Below are 22070 nucleotides of genomic sequence, written 5' to 3' on the forward strand. Positions count from 1 at the left end.
CTGACTAACAATTTTTCAATTTATGATGGTATGAAAGTGATATGTATTCATTAGAAAGCATACTTTGAGTACCTATACAACCATTGTTTTTCACTTTCAACACAGTATTCAATAAATTACATGAGCTAATCAACTCTTTATTTTAAAATAGGCTTGTGTAAAATAATGTTGCCCAACTGTAGGCTAATGTTAAGTCTTCTGAGCATGTTTAAGGTAGGCTGTGCTAGGCTATGTTTAGTAGGTTAGATGTATTAAGTACATTTTTGACTTAATAATATTTTCAACTCATTATGTGTTTACGATGTTATAACACCATTGTACTTTGAGGGGCAACTGTATGAACTATTCTAAAAATCAAAAAATATTTTTAATTCCATATAATTATCTCCACAATGTGTACATTCAACAATTTTCTGGTAATTTGATTGTGCATACATAAGTAGTCTCCTGAAAAGAATTAAATAACTTCAAAAGACTTGTATTTCTCAGTACTTTTTATGAAGAAGTAAAGATTGTTTTACAATTATTTTGTTGTTGTTGTTTTGTTTTTTTGTTTTACAATTCTTTATGTGTAAACACACCGGCATTTTTCCCATTGAAATTCAAGACAAATGATTTAGTGATAGTGTTGTTTCTTGTTATTAAAAAAGATATCATTTGTAAACCTAAGTAGTTTGATATTAGTAACAAACTTATTGTGATACATTACAAATGACCTGGGTACACAAAGATTTTAAAGTCTGAAATGGAACCTCTGATCTGAATAGGCTCTTACTATTTTTTTCTGTCCTACATTTTAGGTAAAGCTCAGGTGCCTAAATTTCATAATAACTTTTGTTAGGAAATGAAAGAACATTCTCTTCTTATTTTAAACACTACAGTATTGGTTTTACTGACACTTCATTAATGAGACTCTTTTTTTTTTTGTGATAACCTTCTATTGACTAAAGTGAATATGAGCGATGTAAAATCAAACTCAGAGAACAAAATGTGTTTTTCTGCAACCCACATAATTAACAAAAGGTCATTTAGACACGTTGTCTATAAACATTTTTTAATAACTCTTTTTATAAAAGCGTAAATTTATATTTTTAGATGTTTCAAGATAATAATAGCCAGGAAACTTATTTGGCCAAAGTCCAGGAAGGCCTGCCTCTGCAATCTTCCCAGTGTCCTGAGGGCAGAGTTTCTTTTGGCATGATCAGTTTCCTGCTTGGACAGGGGAGGGGCCGCTAATCTCTTTGAGCCAGAAAGAATTCACCAATAAATAATTATATCTCAGAAGATCCCTTTCAATATATGTAAATATTTTAAATGTATTCAGCTGAAGATAATCTGAATTAGCATTTTATAATAAATGAGCTATTTTAGCAAACATTTTATTGTTGCTGGAGTGCCTAATATGTGCAAAGCACCATGCTAGATTGCCGAACTAGTGCTTACAAAAGCCAGCAGAGATGGCCTTTAATATCAACATTTTACAGCAAATGAAATACATAGACTGAAATGCACCAAATTTGGTTATATAGGGCAAATGTTTTGTACTGTAATAAAAAGATATAGGCACAGTGTTGAGGGAAAAGCAGGTTTATTTTTGTTTGTTTGTTTGCCTAAAGCAGTCAGCGCAACTTATGTGGAGAAGGTTACCTTTCAGGTAGGCTTGCAGAAATCAGCAGACTGTCTGTAGACAGAGAAAATTAAGATTCAAAGTTTTTGTTGGAAAGAAACTGTGTGTGGAAAGTTGGAAAAGTGTGAAATTAAATAACATCTTTGAGAAAGAATCATAGGGCAGTGCAACGTGTAAGATATAAGATATTCATTGTAACATGAGGGATAAGAAAAGAAGAATGGCAGGTTGGGTATGGTCAGATTGTGAAGGACTGTGAATGCCAGCCTGAATGATAAGCATTTTATTTCAGGAAGTTGTAAAGAAGTTTGAACAGGACAATGACATTGTCTAAATTGAGCTGTGTAAACTTATTTAATTATTGTGATGAGATTGCTCAGGCAAGATTTGCTAAGAGCAGAACTGGAAAGTAGGACATAAGGAGCAATTTTATTTGAAAATAAATATCAAAGTAATCTGTGGTATATAACGAATGAATTGGCCAAACTGTTTTCTCTGATATCAGAGTAACATCAAAGTTAAATGGTTGTCCTGCGCTAGCATAGTCTATGTTACCTAATAAGCACATTTGTACCCTTCTCTCTAAGCATGTACACACTGATGACAAAATTAGCCCCCCAACAATGGCAGTAGACAGTAGAGTTGGCATTAGCATATGATTTTGCTGCCTGATTTCCAGCATGCCTTTTAGCACCAAGATATACAATATATGCTATGTTTAATCTGGGAAGGTCATTCTCAATGTGATTAGAGTAGGTGACTAATCTTGACTCAGGACCAATGACTAAGCACTTTGAGTATAACTTTGGTCAAATCTAACTGAATGTACCTGCTTCTGTCACACTGTGAATTGCTTCGATCTGAGAAGTTCACATCAAATTCAATTTTATGGATGTCTAACGTGCTTATAAGTTAAACAAACAAACATGAAGAGAATGAGAATTATTGACCAACTATGATGGCTCACAACGGTAATCTCAGCACTTTGGGAGGCCAAGGTAGGAGGATAGTTTGAGCCCAGGAGTTCCAGATGAGCCTAGACAATGTGGTGAGAATTTGTCTCTACCAAAAATAAAAAGTAAATTAGCTGGGCATGGTGGGGCATAGCTGTAGTCCCAACTACTTGGCAGGCTGAGGTGGGAGGATTGCTTCAGCCCAGGAGTTTCAGGTTGCAGTGAGCCAGGATAACACACCAACAACCCAGCCTGGGCAACAGAGCAAGACCCTGTCTCAGAAAAAAAAAAAAAAAAAAAAGAGAATAAAAATTATTGAAAGCAATTTGCAGGAAAAATCATTAATATTGTAACTTTTAGAATGGAGGGTGAGTCTCATATAATACCAGAGAAAAATACAATCCTTCAAAATATTTTTAGTAGTTTGATTGAGTGGTCACCTCACTTGAGTATTTAAAAACAGAGGAAATAATAATTAACTTTAATCTACAACTAAGAATGGTTCAGGCAGTATGTTAAATGCTGTGCCTGAATGATATTTTTTAAACTCTTATAACTACTTTGTGAACTGGATGTAATTAATACAAACATCTTGCAGTTTCAGAAATTGAAGTATATAGAGGCTTTGTTGTTAAAATCACAAAGCTGAAAAAAAGAAGACTCAGCAGAAACAAAACCTCCCTGATGATGAACCCTGGGCTCTTGGCTATTCTTTTATAATGTATTTGCATATATTATAGTATCTTCTTTATGTTTTTTCTTTTGGAGACTGAGTCTCACTCTATTGCCTAGGCTGGAGCGCAGTGGCACAATCTCAGTTCACCCCAACCTTCGCCTCCTGGATTCAAGCAATTCTCCTGCCTCAGCCTCCTGAGTAGCTGGGATTACAGGCGCCTGCCACCATGCCTGGCTAATTTTTTTATTTTTAGTAGAGAAGGGGTTTCACCATGTTGGCCGGGCTGGTCTTGAATTCCTGACCTCAGGTAATCCACCTGCCTTGGCCTCCCAAAGTGCTGAAATTACAGGCATGAGCCACTGCGCCTGGCCTATAGTATCTTCTTAATGAAAACCTAAGTCACCGGATGCATTTCATTGCATTATTTTCCTGGAGTTCTTAGGCCTTTGTCAATCTCTATGACTGCTAACTCTTACCTCTCCATTTTCTTAGGACATCCCACTAGCAACGGGATTCTGGTATATTGATGTTTTCTGAGATTTTCTGAGTCTTACTGACAAGTGGCTCATTTCATCATGGCTCTGCACCTAATGTTGCTATTTTCTACTTTAGGGCCTTTTTTTTTTTTTTTTTTTTTTTAAGAAAACCATGGAGAAACTCACAAGGTATCGATGATGCTGCTGCTGATGATGATGATGATGTGGTGATAAAAAATTAACACATATTAAGCATTTAATGCATATTAAGCTCTGGAGTAAATTGGTCCTTGACCACTTCAAAGCTGGATACAAAATATAAAAACACTCCTATATAAATGGTCATGTAGGAATTAGAAAGCTTTATTTTTTTTTTCCTACTGAAAAGCATTCCACTCTGTGATTGCTTATGTAATTCCAACTAAATTTTCATGCTTAGTTTAGAAATCATTTCTTCAAGCAACCATGTGTCACCCATTTCAGTGTGTGCCAATTCCTCTTGCATTTCATTTATACCCTATATGGCCCTTACTATGACATTTATCCCATAAATCAAATGTGATTTGATTGCTGTCATCCATCTCCACTGTGCCTATTGCATTATGGACTCCAAGAAAGTAGGAGCTTGCTCATCTTGTGTTATTTCCAAACAACAGTGTCTGACAGATAACAGGTACCTGATAAATATAGATTAAATAGATAAACAAATAAATTAGGCTACATTTCTATTACTTCACAATCTTTTGGCATTCAAATTAAAGACAATTCTGTATCGAGGGAAGCTCAGCCTAGCTGGAGTCACATCCTCTTGGCTCATCTCCTTGTTCGGCCACAGTTATGATAGACGATTCTAGGTGTCACTAACAGTGGCCCACTCGATTATGGCTCTGCACCTGATGCCCCATTTTTCTGCCTCAGGGCCTTTTCTGGAGGAAGTCGTATAGAGGCTCAGCATATGAAAAAGCACAGATTGTAAATGGAAGGCAATTAACTAGGGACAATTCTTAACTTCCCATCAGTTTGATGGATCATATAGGGAGATACCTTGCAAATTTCTTAGAGGCCCTGGCATAAAGCATAGTGGTGGCCTACCATGGTGTTCTCAGTAACACATCTTTCCTTCCTCCATAACTATCTCAGCTCTCTCTTCATTGCTTCTTTGGATGAAGTCTCAAATAAACTACCTGAATTCAAATATTTGACTAAGGCTCTGAATAAGAGACAACAAGGCATAGTGGCTTACACCTGTAATCCCAGCAGTTTGGGAGGCCAAGATGGGAGGATAACTTCAGTCCAGGAGTTTGAGACCAGACTGGGCAACATGACAAAACCCCATCTACAAAAAATACAAAAAATAGCCAAGTGTGGTGGTGTGCACTTGTAATTCTAACTACTTGAGAGGCTGAGGTGGGAGGATCACTTAAGTCTGGGAATTCGAGGCTGGAATGAGCCATGACTGCACCACTGCACTTCATCCTGGGCGTTGGAGTGAGACTCTGTCTCAAAAAGCCAAAAAAAAAAAAAAAAAAAAAAGAAGAAGAAGAAGAAGAAGGAGGAGGAGGAGAAAGAAGAAGAAGACTAAGACACTCAGTAAATGTAAAATTCCTTTTTATTGAAAATTACTTTAGATTATATCTTTTATGGTCTCTTTTGCTCACTATTCTCTTAACCTAAACTCTTACCTATTTGCTACTTTGAGATTAGATTACCATACTATGAAAGCTACAGTGGCAGGATGGTGACATTAATGTAGCAAATGTAAAGTGTATTTTGGATCATTCCTCCCATGCAGCTCAACAATGTCTATATCCATAACCAGTTCTTACCCACAGCTTTAGGACAACTCTCCTCATCACTTCCACAACTTTTCCTCTAGACACTAGATGAAATCCTAGCAAAGCAGAAGTAGAGAAACTGAAAGCAGTTCCAGTTGCAACTGAATCTTCATGAAGATATCTATTTTTATGTATTTATTTATTTATTTATTCATATTTTTTGAGATGGAGTCCTTCTTAGTCGCCCAGGCTGGAGTGCAGTGGCACGATCTTGGCTCACTGCAAACTCCACCTCCTGGGTTCACGCCATTCTCCTGCCTCAGCCTCCCAAGTAGCTGGGAACTACAGGCACCTGCCACCACACCTGGCTAATATTTTTTGTTTTGTTTTGTTTTTGTTTTTGTTTTTAGTAGAGATGGGGTTTCACCATGTTAGCCAGGATGGTCTCAATCTCCTGAACTTGTGATCCACCCGCCTCGGCCTCCCAAAGTGTTGGGATTACTTACATATACCTCTTGCTTTTTGGCATATGTGGATGACCTTTGACTTCTTAGTCATCACATAAAAACATTATATATCTTAGGCTAATTGTGCAATTATCATTATAATTTTACATTATTACCATGATTCATTTTTACAAAAACCACAGCCTTAGAAGAGGTCAAAGGGACTGTATGTTTTCTTTAGGGAAGAGTTAGGGAATCTTTATGAACCAGTGAAAAAAGAAATGTAATTAGGAGTACTAGGTAATGGCCAAAGGAACAATGGCTGTGAAACCAGTCCCTGTGGTAGAAGAGGAAAGATACCAAGCAAATGAAGACAGTCAGCTAAGATGAAAAAATCTTAGCCCTTATGTATAGGGGCTTACTATTGTAGGCCATGCTAATTCTAGTGGTTTCTTGTCCCCAGCTCCCACTTTCCTGGTTCTCACTGCCCCTCAATCACAATCTTGCTTCTCATTACTGAAGTGCCACACAGTCCCATTAGATTCATTCATCGTCCTTGTCACAGCCTCCACTTTGCTGAAGCCCTACTCTGGTACCTTCAATGACTTAGTGCTGGGAAAAGTTATTTACTGTCACTGTATAGCTGGTCAAATTGGTTGGAAAAAGGAGTTATTCCTTCAGACAAAACTGGGAAAGCTGTAATCTCAACATTAAAAGTTATATGTATTGAATCTCGATTATATGAAAAACTATGTGTTAGATACTTTTTCTCAAAGCATTTCATTACATCATGAAAACAACTTTGTAAGGATTTTTCCATTCTAAATACATTTTATATAACGAGATCAAGGTTTTATTGCTAATTTAGGGCAAAGAAAGCTTTTTAAAATTTATACACATTAAAAGACTAAAAAAAGTGCCAATGTCTTTGGAGCTTTTTTACCAAACGCCAAAATAAGAAAAATAAAAAAATAAAGTTTTTTGGAAAAAGCACAAAAAATTCACAGAAAAAATTTTAAAGCCAAAAATGACAAATTAGTTAACAGATACTTAATCTCATTTATGTTGAATTAACGGCCTACCTCTATGTCTCTTCATTTAACACTGTTGTGTACTCATTTGTTTTAGACTGTCTGACCTATGTGCGTATATATATGTGTTTCTAGAAAAATAAATTAGCAAAGTTAAAGAGACAGACAGGGCTAGAATTGGAGATGGATGAAGAGAAAAGGAGAGCCAGCAAGCGAGAGAGAGAGTATGGAAATAACCCAGGAAGGAAAACAAAGATGTTAGGCAATAAAACATATATTACATTGAATGGGGAGGTCTGGCATGGTGGCTCAAACCTGTAATCCCAGCACTTTGGGAGGCTGAGGCAGGCAGATCACCTGAGGTTAGGAGTTGGAGACTGGCCTGGCCAACATGGCAAAAAACAGTCTCTACTAAAAATACAACAATTACCTGGGTGTGGTGGTGGGCGCCTTTAATCCCAACTACTCAGGAGGCTGAGACAGGAGAATTGCTTGAACGTGGGAGACAGAGGCTGCAGAAAGCCAAGATCATGCCACTGCACTCCAGCCTGGGCGACAGAGCTAGACTACATCTCAAATAATAATAACAATAATAATTTTTCTTTTAATTACATTGAATGGTGTATTATTAAAGGATGAAAGAGAAACAAGCATGGAGAGAATATTCAAGGAATCTTATTTTGGAAAAACAAAAACTAATATAAACCCAAATATTGTTTCTATACATGTATTTGAAATTCAGACTAAGTGCTCTTGGATTCATGTTTCATAAAAACAGAGAGAAAATAACAAATTCTATTTATTTATAAAGATTATTATTTTGAGACAGAGTCTTGCTCTGTCACCCAAGTTGGAGTGGAGTGGTGCAGTCTCAGCTCACTGCAACCTCCGCCTCTAGGGTTCAAGTGATTCTCCTGCCTCAGGCTCTCATGTAGCTGAGACTACAGGCGCCCACCACCATACCCAGATAATTTTTTTTTTTTTTTGTATTTTTAGTAGAGACGAGGTTTCACCATGTTAACCACAATGGTCTCGATCTCCTGACCTCGTGATCCACCCACCTTGGCCTCCCAAAGTGCTAGGATTACAGGCGTGAGCCACCGTGCCTGGCCATGAATTACTTTTGAATTAACACTAATCACTCACCATGTTTTGCGCAAAATCTCTTCCATATTTGAAAAAGTTAACTGCTAAAATTTGTTTATAAATCTATGCTTTCTTAAATCCAAAGTGATTAGAAAAAGATGTATTTGGTATTTCCTCAAACTGAAATGTGCCAGTTCCACAAAATTTTCAAACTAGGAATGTTAATCTCTCCTTATTTATTTTTTTATAATTTACAGAATAGTTTTTTAATGAGTAGTTATTATCTATATTAAAATATATCTACTTCTCTAAAATCATTTTTATCTTTTCCTTAATAGCTTTCTAATTTACTTTCATTTTCCTCCTTTCAACTGCTGTTTCTAATAAGAATTGTATATGGTGTTTATTTGATCTTCTGTGTGTATGCTTTTATTGTTTTGTTTTCAACATTGAAATTTTTCTTGTTATCTCTTTTCTAAGTACTGACAGTTCTAATTTTTGATAATGCGTCTTTGTTTATCTCATTTCTAAGTTATTAATTCTGATTTGTGCTGTTTTTGTAGCCTTTATTGTTTTCTTATTTCAGCTTGCTTGAAATACAGTATTAGTTTAAATTTGTAGTTACGTGAGCAAGTTTTTTGTGACTTCATTTTAAGAAAGATTTATCTTTTTACTAGTTTTGTATTTTTACAAATTTCATAAGGAAAATGTTAAAAGGTAGGCCCAACTTTTGAGCTTATAAAAATTAAAGAACAGTAGACCTAGTAGAAACATATTATAGTTTCTGTGATCTTTAGCACATAATTGATGTTTCCAAATGATGAGTGTTTGTTCCTTTCTTTTTTTGAAAATCATTTAATGTTAGCAACTTTTTCCTGTCACAGCCTTTTTTGACATTAGACATCTTTTCCTCAACTAAACAGCAACTCTTTCCCTTCTTTCTTTTGTTCCACATCAAATTAAACCATCAACTAACTCTCAACACTCCCACCTGATGGCAGTTCATCAATATTATCTCACCACAGTCCACCATGCTAAGCGGTAAGCGACATGCTTTTGCAAGGGTCTCTGTAAATCCTCTTCAAAGTTCTTTGAAAAAATGATATAACTTCCTACTAACTGGTCAAAAATTAAATGGAAGGTCAATTTTTGGAAAAAATATATTTTTATGAAAGGCATTATTTGTCATTACAGTAAATACAGAAAGTGTGTAAGGTAATCGTACTCATCATGGAAATAATGATGGAAGTAATTTTTGTCTTTATTTTTAGTATAGCTCATAAACGCTAAATACATCACGGTCTATGTTTGTTTGGCTGCATACCATACTATTTCAACTAGAAACTATGAGAGCTCAAAATGTTACAGCTCTGAGTAAAGCAATTGCTGACATAAATCTGTCAGCTTCATAAACAATTGATAAAAAATATAAAGGATAAATTTTGTTTGCTAACTACAGGCATATGGGGAGTCAACATGTACCCAGAAAGCAAAATATTAAAATGAGCTATACTAACTGACAAACTGTTATGAGCATTTGGAAACTAAATCATTATAAAATGTTTTCTTTGAAATAAGAACTCATTTCGGTAAAGCAGCAGTAGCATATGTATGTGTGTGTGTGATACGTGTATGTGTTACATGGGAGCTTTTACATTGATGTTGTTATTTAGTATTTTGAAATTCTAATGCATTGCAGATCCTCTCACAAACAGACAAATTATATCAATGACAGGGAGACCCTGTTTTGTCTAACAGCTAGGCAACGTTTTGTTTTTTTCCAAAGAGGATCAGTTAAACAATTTGTAAATAGTGCAAATCCCTATAAAATTGCTTTTCTTCTTTTCAAGTCTCTATTAGCAAACCAATGATAACAATTACCTCTTCAGGGTGATCAATAATGTAAGAATATAAAACAAAACAGAGCAATAAAAAAGGCTACAGAAGCATATGGGTTATTTTCTTTGCCCTTGGTTATTTTTTTTCTTCATATTTTCCACTGAATAACCTATGGAATCCATGACATGAAAATATTTTCTGGAAACGTGATACAGAAATGTAGTACTTTCAACTCTCTGTCACTTTAAATCATTTTCTAGTGAGAAAAACAGTGAACATGAGGAATTGAGCATAATTTTTATTTTACCATCAATAAACTTGGGCGTATTGATCATGCTCAAAGTCACAGGACATATTTTAGAACAATGCCAAAAAAGTATCTCTTCACATAGCAAATTTTGAAGAGAAAATAATATAAAATACTGTTTTGGTCGAGAGAAAAGTATTGTGTAAATATACTATACACATATACATATGTATTATATATATATAAAATCCTATTCCTGTTCACCAGTTTTCCTCAAAATTGAACAATATTTGGGTCATTTTAACAAAATAAAATCATATGATTTTCTGAATAGTGACAAATTATATTTATTTTAACATTAATGTCATATGTATAAATTTTCAACACCTTCTGCAGAGTGTTTATTCAGCTATAAAATCAAAATACATTTACAAATTAATCACACACAAAACCACCAAAGCATGTAAAATTCTAATTAACAATATTTTAGCATGATGGATAATGAATTGGAAATAAATCGTGATTTTGGACATGAATTTTTAAAATGTTCATCATCTATTAGATTTTTAATCTTTTAATTTCTTTTCTTTTTTGACTTACATAATATTGTACTTTTATTCTTTTTACAGGATTCTAGGCCATTGGAACATAAAATTAATAATGGTAACTTTTTGGTTGCTAGATAAAAATAAGTCAGACTTCAAACTTCACCAAAATCCCCTTAACAACTTATTGCCTCTTGTAAGGGCTTCTGATTTAGTAACACTAAAGCCATATTTTCCACTTAATATAATGCCATTAAAAAGTCATTGTTAATAAAATATATATTGAATAGATACCTAATCCAAATTTTTGTCTTAGAAACAAAAGATCTATTGCACACGTTATATTACTTTGTAGGACAATATAACAAATTGATACATCTAAGTGTCTAATAAAGATTGAAGAATTGTACTAATTCAAAATGTAAACAAATGCTGTTATTTTAAAAAATAAGCTTTATTTAAGCTTTACTGAGGTATAGTTTACATAAAATACAACTCACCAATTTTAAGTATACAATTCAATGTGTTTGAACTTTATAGTTATTTAAATACCAAAATAATTATAAGATGTTTCAATTACCACAAAAAACAATTCTGCTGTGACCTTCTGCAGTCAGCTTTATATTTTGCTCTTATCTCCTGGCAACCTCTGATCTGCTTTCTGTCATTGTAGTTTGCTTTCCTTAGAATTTAATATAAATTAAATCACAACATATGTAGTGGTTTGTATATGACTTCTTCCACATAGCTTAATAAAGATTCATTTATGTTATTGACTGTGTCAGTTTTTTGTTCTTTTTCTTTCCTTTCCTTTTTGCTGAATAGTAATCCATTGTATAACACAATTTGTTTCTCCATTCACATGTTGATGAATACTTACATTCTTTTCAGTTTTGATGGTAAAGAATAATAAAGCTGTTATGCACATATGCATAAACAGCTTTGTGTGAACATATTTTTTTTTTTGGTCTGGATCTTATGGTATGTTCATTTTACAAAAATATACAAAGTGTTGCCAAAGTGGCTGTATCAGTATGCATTCCCCTACCAAAAACATGAAAGTTCCCCTTTCTCTATTATCTTATCAGTTCCTGGTACTGTGAGATTTTTCCTTTTAATTTTAGACATTCTAGTGGATGAACAAAAAATTCTGCGTGACTTTAATTACATGAGAAATGATGTTCACATCTTCTTGTGTTTTCTTGATATTTGTAAATGTTCTCTGGTAAAATTTGAAATCAAATATGTACTCATTTTTATTATTGGGTTTGTGTCTTCTTAATGTTGAGATTTTTTAAACTATATATTCTGAAAGTAATTCTTTACCAGATATATATCTTGCAAATATAATCTGCATTTGTGGCTTGTAATTTATTCTTCTTTTTTTTATTTGTTATTTTTTGAGACTGAGTTTTGCTCTTGTCACCCAGGCTGGAACGCAATGGCATGATCTCAGCTCACTGCAACCTCCGCCTCCTGGGTTCAAGTGATTCTTCTGCCTCAGTCTCCTGAGTAGGTGGGACTACAGGCATGCACCACTACATTCGGCTAATTTTTTTGTATTTTTAGTAGAGATGAGGTTTCACCATTCACCATTTTGGCCAGGCTGGTCTCGAACTCCTGACCTCAGGTAATCTGCCCACCTCAGCCTTCCAAAGTACTGGGATTACAGGTGCAAGCCACTGCACCCAGCTGTCATTTACTCTTTTAACAGTGCCATTTTAAGAACAAAATTTTAAATTTTAACAAAATACAATGTATTAGTTTTTTTTTTTTTTTTTTTTTTTTCTGGTAAATTCTTTATTTTGTAGCCTATCTAAGAAATCTTTCACTTTTTTGGAAGTTTTATTATTTTGGCTCTTATGTTTCTGTCTGTGATACATTTCTAGTTAGTTTTTTGTTCCCAGAGTAAGAGAAGGGTTCAGTGTATTCCAATTGATCTAAAACCATCTGTTGATTATTTGTTTCTCTTTGCTTTAACTTGAACAATATTATCAACAGAAATATACACTTGAGTATATTTCTGGATTCCCTTTTTACTGCTCTGTATATTTAAGCCTATGTCAAACCAAACTGTAGGGGTTTTTTTGTTTTGTTTTGTTTTTTACTAAGTCAAGTTCTACTCTTGGTTACTCCTATCCAAAATTGTTCTGGTTAGTTTAGTTATGAGGACTAAGCTCTGATTTTTTATCCTGCCCAAATTCCTACCTAAGGGGTCTGGGGAGTCATGCCCTACAAACCATAAATTCTCATCAGATGGGTTTTATTTGACCCTGTATATCATGACTTACTTTCCAATCTGACTCTGGCATAACAATGAAGACAATCAAAATGTTTTACCTCAAAATAAATTTCCTTGCCATACCTTGAAACTGCCCTCCAAAGTCTCTTGTCGGAAAAATCCACATTCTGTATCCCCTTTCCACTTTTTTTCCTTCTTTCCTTCCCAGACCCAGGAGATAATCAACTAAGAGCCAGGCACCCTTTTAGGTCTGATAAGAAATATTTTACAACCTGCCCTCTCTCTGAAGTCTGCTATCTCAGAGATTCTTCTGCACAATAAAACTTAGTCTCCACAAACCTTTGTTTATTTTAACCTGAACATTCCTTTCCATTGATTCCAGGTCTTCAGATAAACTCAACCAATTGTCAACCAGAAAATGTTTAAATTTATCCAGGCCTGGAAGCTCCCATCCTTTGAGTTGTCCCACCTTTCTGAACCAAACCAATGTATTTCTTAAATGTATTTGATTGATGTCTCATGCCTTCCTAAAATGTATAAAACCAAGCTGTATCCCAACCACCTTGGACACATGTTCTCAGGACCTCCTGAGGGCTGTGACACAGGCCATGGTCACTCATATTTGGCTCAGAATAAATCACTTAAAATATTTTACAAAGTTTCACTGTTTTCCTCAATAGTTCTTTGGAAATTCAACAGAAATTTTAGATTCCTGTTGTTAATTTCTGCAATAATAGACGTCTGGGAATTTGACTTGGATTGCCTTGGATCTACAAGTCACTTTGTTGGAATTGACATCTTAACAATATTGAATCTTAATGTCTTTGAATGCAGTTTATCTTTGTATATAGATTTTTTTTTTTAGTTCTTTCAGAAAAATTTTGTAGTTTGCAATTTGCTGGCACTTGTTTTGTTAATTTTATTCTAAAATATATTATGCTGTTTGGCATTTTAAAAGGTATTTTAAAATATTAATTTCTAAATTTCATTGCTAGCAGGTAGAAATATAATTGATTTTATCTATCAGTCTTAAGTCCTGTGACATTGCTAAACCTACGTATTAGTTCTAGTAGTATGCTATAAATGCTTAGGCTTATCTATATAAACTAACTTTTTTTAAAAAATAAAGTTTTGCTTTTTCTTTGTTGTTATGACTCTTAAAAAATTTTTGCAGATAGCACGGGCTAGGACCTACAATGCAATAGTGAATAGAAGTGCTGAGGCCGGGCATTGTGGCTCACGCCTGTAATCCCAGCACTTTGGGAGGCCGAGGTGGGTGGATCACGAGGTCAGGAGATCGAGGCCATCCTGGCTAACACTGTGAAACCCCATCTCTACTAAAAAATACAAAACAAAATTAGCCAGGCGTGGTGGCGGGCGTCTGTAGTCCCAGCTACTCGGGAGGCTGAAGCAGAAGAATGCCGAGATCCCGGGAGGCGGAGCTTGCAGTGAGCCGAGATCTGGCCACTGCACTCCAGCCTGGGCGACAGAGAGACTCCGTTTCAAAAAAAAACAAAAAAACAAAAAACAAAAAACAAAAAATTCGGCGGGCGTGGTGACGGGCGCCTGTCATCCCAGCTACTCGGGAGCTTGAGCCAGGAGAATGGCATGAACCTGGGAGGCAGAGCTTGCAGTGAGCCGAGATGGCGCCACTGCTTTCCAGCCTGGGCGGGGAAAAAAAAAAGAGGTACTGAAAGTCGATATTGTTGCCTTGACTCTGATATTTGGGGTAAGAAATTAGTATTCAACTTTAATTATATTATCATGAGTTATAAAAAATTAGCAGTTTTTAAAATACAGGCCTGTCATTAGTTTGAAAAAGTTATCTGTTATTATTAATTTGTTGAGAGTTCTTATAAATTTGTATTAACTTTTGTCAGACTGTTTTCTGTGTATGTTGTGATGATCATATTGTGTTTTTTTTTTTAGTTTGGTTATAAGCATTGTGAAGTGGGTTGATTGATTTGCAATGTCAAACCAATTTTGCATTTCTAGGATAGTTACTGCTCCTATTTGGTACTCATATATTATCTTATTTATTTTTTATTTATTAGCAGATTTGCTGTTTTAAAATATTCTTATTTGTTTATCTAAGCTCATGTGAGATATTAGTTTATAGTTAGTTTTCTTCTAATGGCTTTGTCTAGTATTACTGTCAAAATAAAGTGGGTCTCATAATGAGTTAGGCAATGCTTCCTATTCAATTTTTCAGAAAAGTTTGTATAAAATTTGTAATAGCACTTCCTTAGATATTTTCTATATCATCATTTGTGTTATTTATTTTTTAAATGTTTAGTAGAATTCGCATACAAAGCCGTTGTATTTTGAAATTTTCTTTGTGAGACTTTTAACGGCAAATAAATTTCTTTGTAGATACAGGGTTGTTCAGACTATTTTTAAATGAACTTTGACAATACATGCCTTTCAAGGAATTAGCTCATTTCATTTAAGCCATCAAATTTAATGTCATACTGTTATTCATAATACATTGTCATTATATTTTTAACTTCTATAAGACATGTTTTCATTCCTGACATTGCTAATTTTATTTTCTCACTTTTTTCTTGATCATTTGAGTTATATGTTTATAAATTGTATTGATCTTTTCAAAGAACCACCATTTGATTTCATTTATCTATTGTTTTTCTGTTTTATATTTTACAATTTTATAGGATATGTTTATTATTTTTTCTTCAACTTTTTTTGAATTTAACTCACTCTTGTTTTCCAGTTTTTAAGGGAAAGCTAATTCATTCTTAATTATTTTTCAATACAAGTTTTTTTTTTGTACTATACATATCCCTTGAAGCATTGCTTTTGCCTCATTGAATATAGTTTGATATGTTTTTCTTTTCCCTTCATTTTATTCAACATATTTTCTAATGTACATCTTAATTACTCCTTTGACCCATGTTCTTTTAATAGTACACCTTTTAATTCTCAGAAATTTGGAGATTTTAGAGCATTTCAAACATTTTCAAAAATTTAGTGATTTTAGATTTAAACTTTACAGATTTTAGATCTTCTAATTTGTATGATTTCTGAAAACAATTTGCTGTCATTTTTATAATTGTTCTGCACGTGCTTTTTTCTGTTTCTGATGTTTTCTATTATTTATTCTCAGCAATTTGATTATGATGCTCTTTGCTAGAGTTCTATACACTTATTTTGTGTCTCAATCACTGAGCATATTGTACTTGTGGATTTAGTTTTATATTTCTTCAAACATATTTTTAATCCCTTTCTTATGAAAGTCCAGGAATGTGTGTTAGTTTGCTAATATTTTTCCATATGTCACTGGATGCTCTGCTGAACTTTTAAAAACATTTTTGTCCTTTATTTTAGATATGTTGTTTTTCTGCATTCAATTATATATTTTTTTTTCCTTTGGGAATATTCTTCTTTTAATCTTATCCAGTAAATTTTTTGCAGATATCATATTTTTCATTTCAAGCATTTTCAGTTTTCAGAAACTATTTATTTTTCATATCATAGTGCTCAGGTTTTCCTCTGTATTCTTGAACATATAGGATATATATGTATCTTGAACGAATAGAATATATTTATAATGATTCTACTAGCTTTCTAAATCTTTTGTTTGCTAAATCTATTCTCTCTATGATTTTGGTATCTGTTTCTATTAGCCTTCCTTTGATTACTGGCCATATTCTCCTGCTTTTTCACATGTGTCTTAGTTCATTTATGCTGCTATAGCAGAATACCATAGACTGGATAATATCTAAAGAATAAAAAATTTACTTTCTCAGAGTTCTGGAGGCTAGAAAATTCAAGATCAAGGCACTGGCAAGTTTGTTTTTTGGTGAAGTCTGGTCTCTGCCTGCAAGACAACGCCTTGAATGCTATATTCTCCTTAGGGTAGGGATTCTGTGTCCTTGTATAGCAGAAGAGTGAAAGAACAAAAGAACTCCCTCCATTAAGCCCCTTTATAATAGCACCTAATTCCATTCATGATTGCTGAGTCCTCATGGCCTAATCATCTGTTAAAGTCCCCACCTCTTACTGCTATCACATTGGCAAAACCTGAATTTTGGAAGAGACACATTTAAACCAAGAAACAGGGCAGGTAATATTTGTTTGGATGCTAGACATTGTAAGATTTACATTGTTATCTCCTTGATTATGTCGTGGTCCTTTAGAGAGAGTTAGATTTTGTTCTGGCACAGAGGTAAGTGACTTGGAAGTAGTTAGATATCTGTGAGGCTTGTTTTAAATAGGGAAAAGCTATTGTGCAAATAATATAAATCAATTAAATGAGTTTTTTTCAAGAACAATTTTCCTTCCTAGGCTTTGCATTTTCAAACTCAGGAGAAAGGATTTGTGATATTTTTTAGGTAGAATAGAGAGTTGCAGCAAGTTAACAAAAATGGGGCATTTATACAGCAAATAAAATGTTCTAAATCAAATAAATAAGCATGTTAACCTAAATCATTAAGAAATAAGTTATGATTTATAATCAGATATACCATGAGTCTAACATTATTACACAGTTTGAATACAGTTACAAGTAACAACTACAAATTATTAAAATTTATATTAAAATTGCTACTTGCTATTTGACAACGTAAACAATGTTTACCTCCCTGTCAAAATGATCACAATTACTCTTTGAGGACACACAAGGCAAGCTCAGTTATTTTCAACTTGGCATTGAGGATATTGCTTATCATAATGACAATGATGCAGAATCTCCTTTCTGGGTTCATGACCTGAGTGTCAGCTAATAACTGTGCAATGAGCGATAGCACTAATAAATAAAGAAAGTGACTTCTGTGCTCCAAAGTGCTCTCTTGCTGTGTGACACTTGGCAGTATATTATTAAAGAATCATTGTACCAGTGATGTATTGAAATAGAACATCACCAGAGAGTCATTCCCTGGTTGATGTATTGTACCTTCTCAGGGTCTTGGAGATCTAAGAATGCATTTCAAAAGCCAGGCTATGGGCCTATTTGAAGAATAAAATGGATTTTTTTTCTAATAATGTTAAGATTGCAATGAGTGTCTATGATAGCTGGAATCTCAGGCAATCCAAACTTATAAATAATACATTTTGCTTGATATGTATGTCATATATCACATATCATAAGTGTGATTATGGCCCAGGAGATTTATGTAAGCAGTATATATGAATGTAGGAAAAACGGTTTTCATAGAAATTCAGACTTACTGTGGGGCAGACATAATATAGTGTAGGATTTTTAACTTTAAAATAAGTTTTGAAACTGCTCTGTCCAAACCTTGAAGCCTACGTATTCAGCTTTACATATTTATTTTGAGGGTAAAACTAAGAAGAGCACAGAACAAATAAGGACAAATGTGAGCAATTTTTGTATGCTTAGCAAAATATGGGATATATAAAGGTTGTGAATTCTGTCTGGGCTTCTCCACAGCTGCTCAGATATAACATTATTATACAGTCTGGATTTTTCTGTGCCAAGGCAGTCAGCCAATATAATCAACTCAGTCAAACACTGAATGCTCTGATTAAAATGGGTTCATCAGAATCTGTGTATGAAGTTGTAGGCTGTATCCTGTGTGGAAATGCTCTGTGAAGGTCTTAAGATGGTGGTGGCGGGCAGACCTTGAAATCTAGGACATCCTCTGCTCTACAAGTTTCTGACATGGGGATCCAGCTTAGAGGAAGTGAGGCATTTTTCTAGTTTTTCTAGATGAGGATGCTTTTTGGTTTTTGATTTCCCCAGAAGGAGTGCCTTTTTGTAATTGAAACAGGAAGCTAATCAACCCCTTACCTCTCCATATTTTTTTCCATACTTTCTATGTTTATTAATTTCATATATACAGCCATGGACTCTATTTTGAGCTGTAGCTTGGGTATTCGCATGTGGGGACCATTAAATTCTTGGAGAAGGGAAAAACTATTTGCATAGGTAAAAAGCATTTAATAGATCTAATTTAACCTCCTTCTTTCTTAAGTGTCATATTATTATTCAGTAATCCCTTACAAGTCAGCAAAGATTTGGTGGTCTCTGTTCCTAACCTGAAAGGTTGTCTTCATCTTCCCACGTATCTGTTACATTACTTGTTATTTGATTTTCCTCTAACCTTTATGATCCCTGCATTTCTGATGGCTATCTAAATTGGTTTATTTTCCTTTTCAGCTTACCTTAATACATGTCCTTTGTTTTAGAGCCTGGATTCCCCAGGTGAGCTGGACAAGGCCCTTGGTTCATAACTATGTTTCGACTCAAGTGTTATTGCTTCTCATCTTAGTGGACTCTGGGATGGTATTCCACACTTAAAAAATTTCAATACATCACGTGGATGTGTCAAAGTGGTATAGAACTTGGAGGTGGAGTTGGGTCTAGAGGCTCCGTATTTTCCAGTACCCCTCTATCTGGATCAAAACAGAGGTGGTAGATACCTACAGAGGATGCAGGGAGATTATAGCAGCAAAAGATTGTTAAGGACTGAGAGAAGTGGTATATTTTTTTCTTTTACCGAGAGTATAAACACATTTTAATATTTTTAAAATGACTACAGTTGTTCCAGTGCATATGGGCTGGATATCAGCCAATGTGGAACTGTGTTAGTTCTTCTCTACCAGATCCTTCTCCTATTGATAGTTCAGTCCTATTTATTTGCTGGCATTTCTGATAGTTTTTAGCATCATTCTTCCATTTTCTTAACTTAGAAAAATCTTAATTCCTCTTATAATTAAAAATTGTGAGTAATTTACTTAGTTTGTAAACTTTTAAAGATTATTCTTGAATTAATTTAATTTGGATTTTCTCTTCTGCAATGAAAGAGGCTTAATACATATTCTACCCACTGAAGAGTTGTATCTAGATATTACATATTTTATCTTTTATATTCCAATCTCTCCCTCTACATTTTGTTTTGTTTTTTTTTTTTTTTTTAGACAGAGTCTTGCTCTATTGCCCAGGCTGGAGTGCAGTGGCACGATCTCAGTTCACTGCAAGCTCTGTCTCCCGGGCTCACGCCATTCTCCTACCTCAGCCTCATGAGTAGCTGGGACTACAGGCACCCGCCACCACGTCCAGCTAATTTTTTGTATTTTTGGTAGAGGCGGGGTTTCACCATGTTAGCCAGGATGGTCTCAATCTCCTGACCTCGTGATCTGCCCACCTCGGTCTCCCGAAGTGCTGGGATTACAGGCGTGAGCCACCATGCTCAGCTGTCTCCCTTTACGTGTATTTTTCTATTCTGTACCATTGTTCTCATCTTAAAATTTTACTATATCCTTGCCAAGATCCAGATTTGGTGCATGAGCCATAATCTGCTGACACCAAGAATAAATTACAGGGACATGCAGTTAAAAGCAGGCAAGTTAGAAAGGTAGAATGATAGTCCACGTGACAAGAAATAAGGACTGGTCATTATATTCCCAAAGATAGTTTTTGTCTAAATTAGATACAGCAAACTATGACCCATGACCTAAATTTATTCCCTGGCTGCTTTTATAAATAACATATTATGGAACACAGCCATGCCCACTCATGTAGATGTCATATTTGGCTATCATTGTACTATAATGGCCAAGTTGAGTAGCTGTGATACTGCATGGCCTTCAAATTCTTAAAGATTCACTCCTTGCTCTTTTATTGGAAGCATACCAACCCCTGGTCTCTCCCTAAGTTTTTCAATACTGTCTACATCTACCAATTTCATATACACAGTCATGAACTCAACTTTGAGCACAGACTTCAGTATAAAACTGCTTATTTTATGATTCTATCTAGATATCATGTGAACATTTCAAATGTTGAATAAATGAATACAAAATCTTCACTCTAATATTTCCTCTCCCCCATCTCAAGCCTGGTTTCACCAAAATAGTCTTCTATAACTTAAAAAATAATACATAAATGCAATGATTGCAATGTTCTCTATGTCCAGGATTCAGCTTAAATATAACTTTCTCCATGAGCCCACTCTAACTTCTACATTATGATTAAATATTTTTTTCCTGAATTATCTTCCTGCTTTTAAAAATGTTTTCATTGTTATATGTTTCATATTCTTATTATCACTCTTCTACTACTTTTGTCCTGGCTAGACTGTGAGCCCCAGAAGTAAAGGAAATCTATTTAATGTATATGTAGATTGTACTATAATAGTAAATACTTAATAAATATCTGTGGAACATATAAATATTGCTCAGAATTATGCCATCTCTTAAAACATATAATTCAACACCTAGTTTTTTTTCACTGTTGATTTTTAAAGAGTTATATTTGAATTAAATCATTTCTGTTTATAATAAATATACCCTTGGAAAGTCTAAGCATTAGTTACACAAAGACATAGGAAGTTTTATTAGTGCAAATTATCCACATTGAAGCAAATTATTTAGAAGGAAATTATATAGTTTCTGAAATAATACTCACACAACTTTAAACAGTTTTCACAAGTGTTCTTGTTAAATCATATAATAGCTTAAGAGTATGATGATCTGTATGTTTTGCTTTATAAGTCTTTAAAAGATTGAACTATAGATACTCCTCAACTTATAGTGGGGCTATGTTCCAATAAACCCATTGTAAGTTGAGAATGTATTTAATACACCTAATCTACTAAATGTTATGCCTTAGCCTAGACTACCTTAAATGTACTCAGAACACTTACATTAGCCTACAATTGGGTGAAATCATGTCTAAAAAATGCTGGCAACACAGCAAACTGTATAGTATCAGTTGTTTACCCTGGGAGTTGAGACTCAATGCTGCTGACCAGCATTGCAACAACATATCATATTGTATATCATTAGCCTGGGAACAAATCAAAATTCAAAATTCCAAGTATGGTTTCTACTGAATGTATATTGTTTTTGCGCCACTGTAAAGTCCAAAAATGTATTAGGTTGGTGCAAAAGTAAATGCCATTTTTGCCATGAGCTACTCAAAGAAAGAGCTCAGTCAGGTAACTTTTGCTCTTTTTCTCATTTCTATTACCTACTCCTAAAAGTATTTCTAGGATGCATGCTAAACAATAATAATTGCACATACTCAAATAAACATAGCATTAAAGTTTAACCTCAGGAATTTGGAAACACAGTAGTAAAGATAAATATTATGATGGAAGATATGATTACAAAATGAATAAATGTGGGTTTATGAAATCCATGT

The sequence above is a fragment of the Macaca mulatta genome, chromosome 9, assembly GCF_049350105.2.
Source record: "Macaca mulatta isolate MMU2019108-1 chromosome 9, T2T-MMU8v2.0, whole genome shotgun sequence".
NCBI lineage: Eukaryota > Metazoa > Chordata > Mammalia > Primates > Cercopithecidae > Macaca > Macaca mulatta.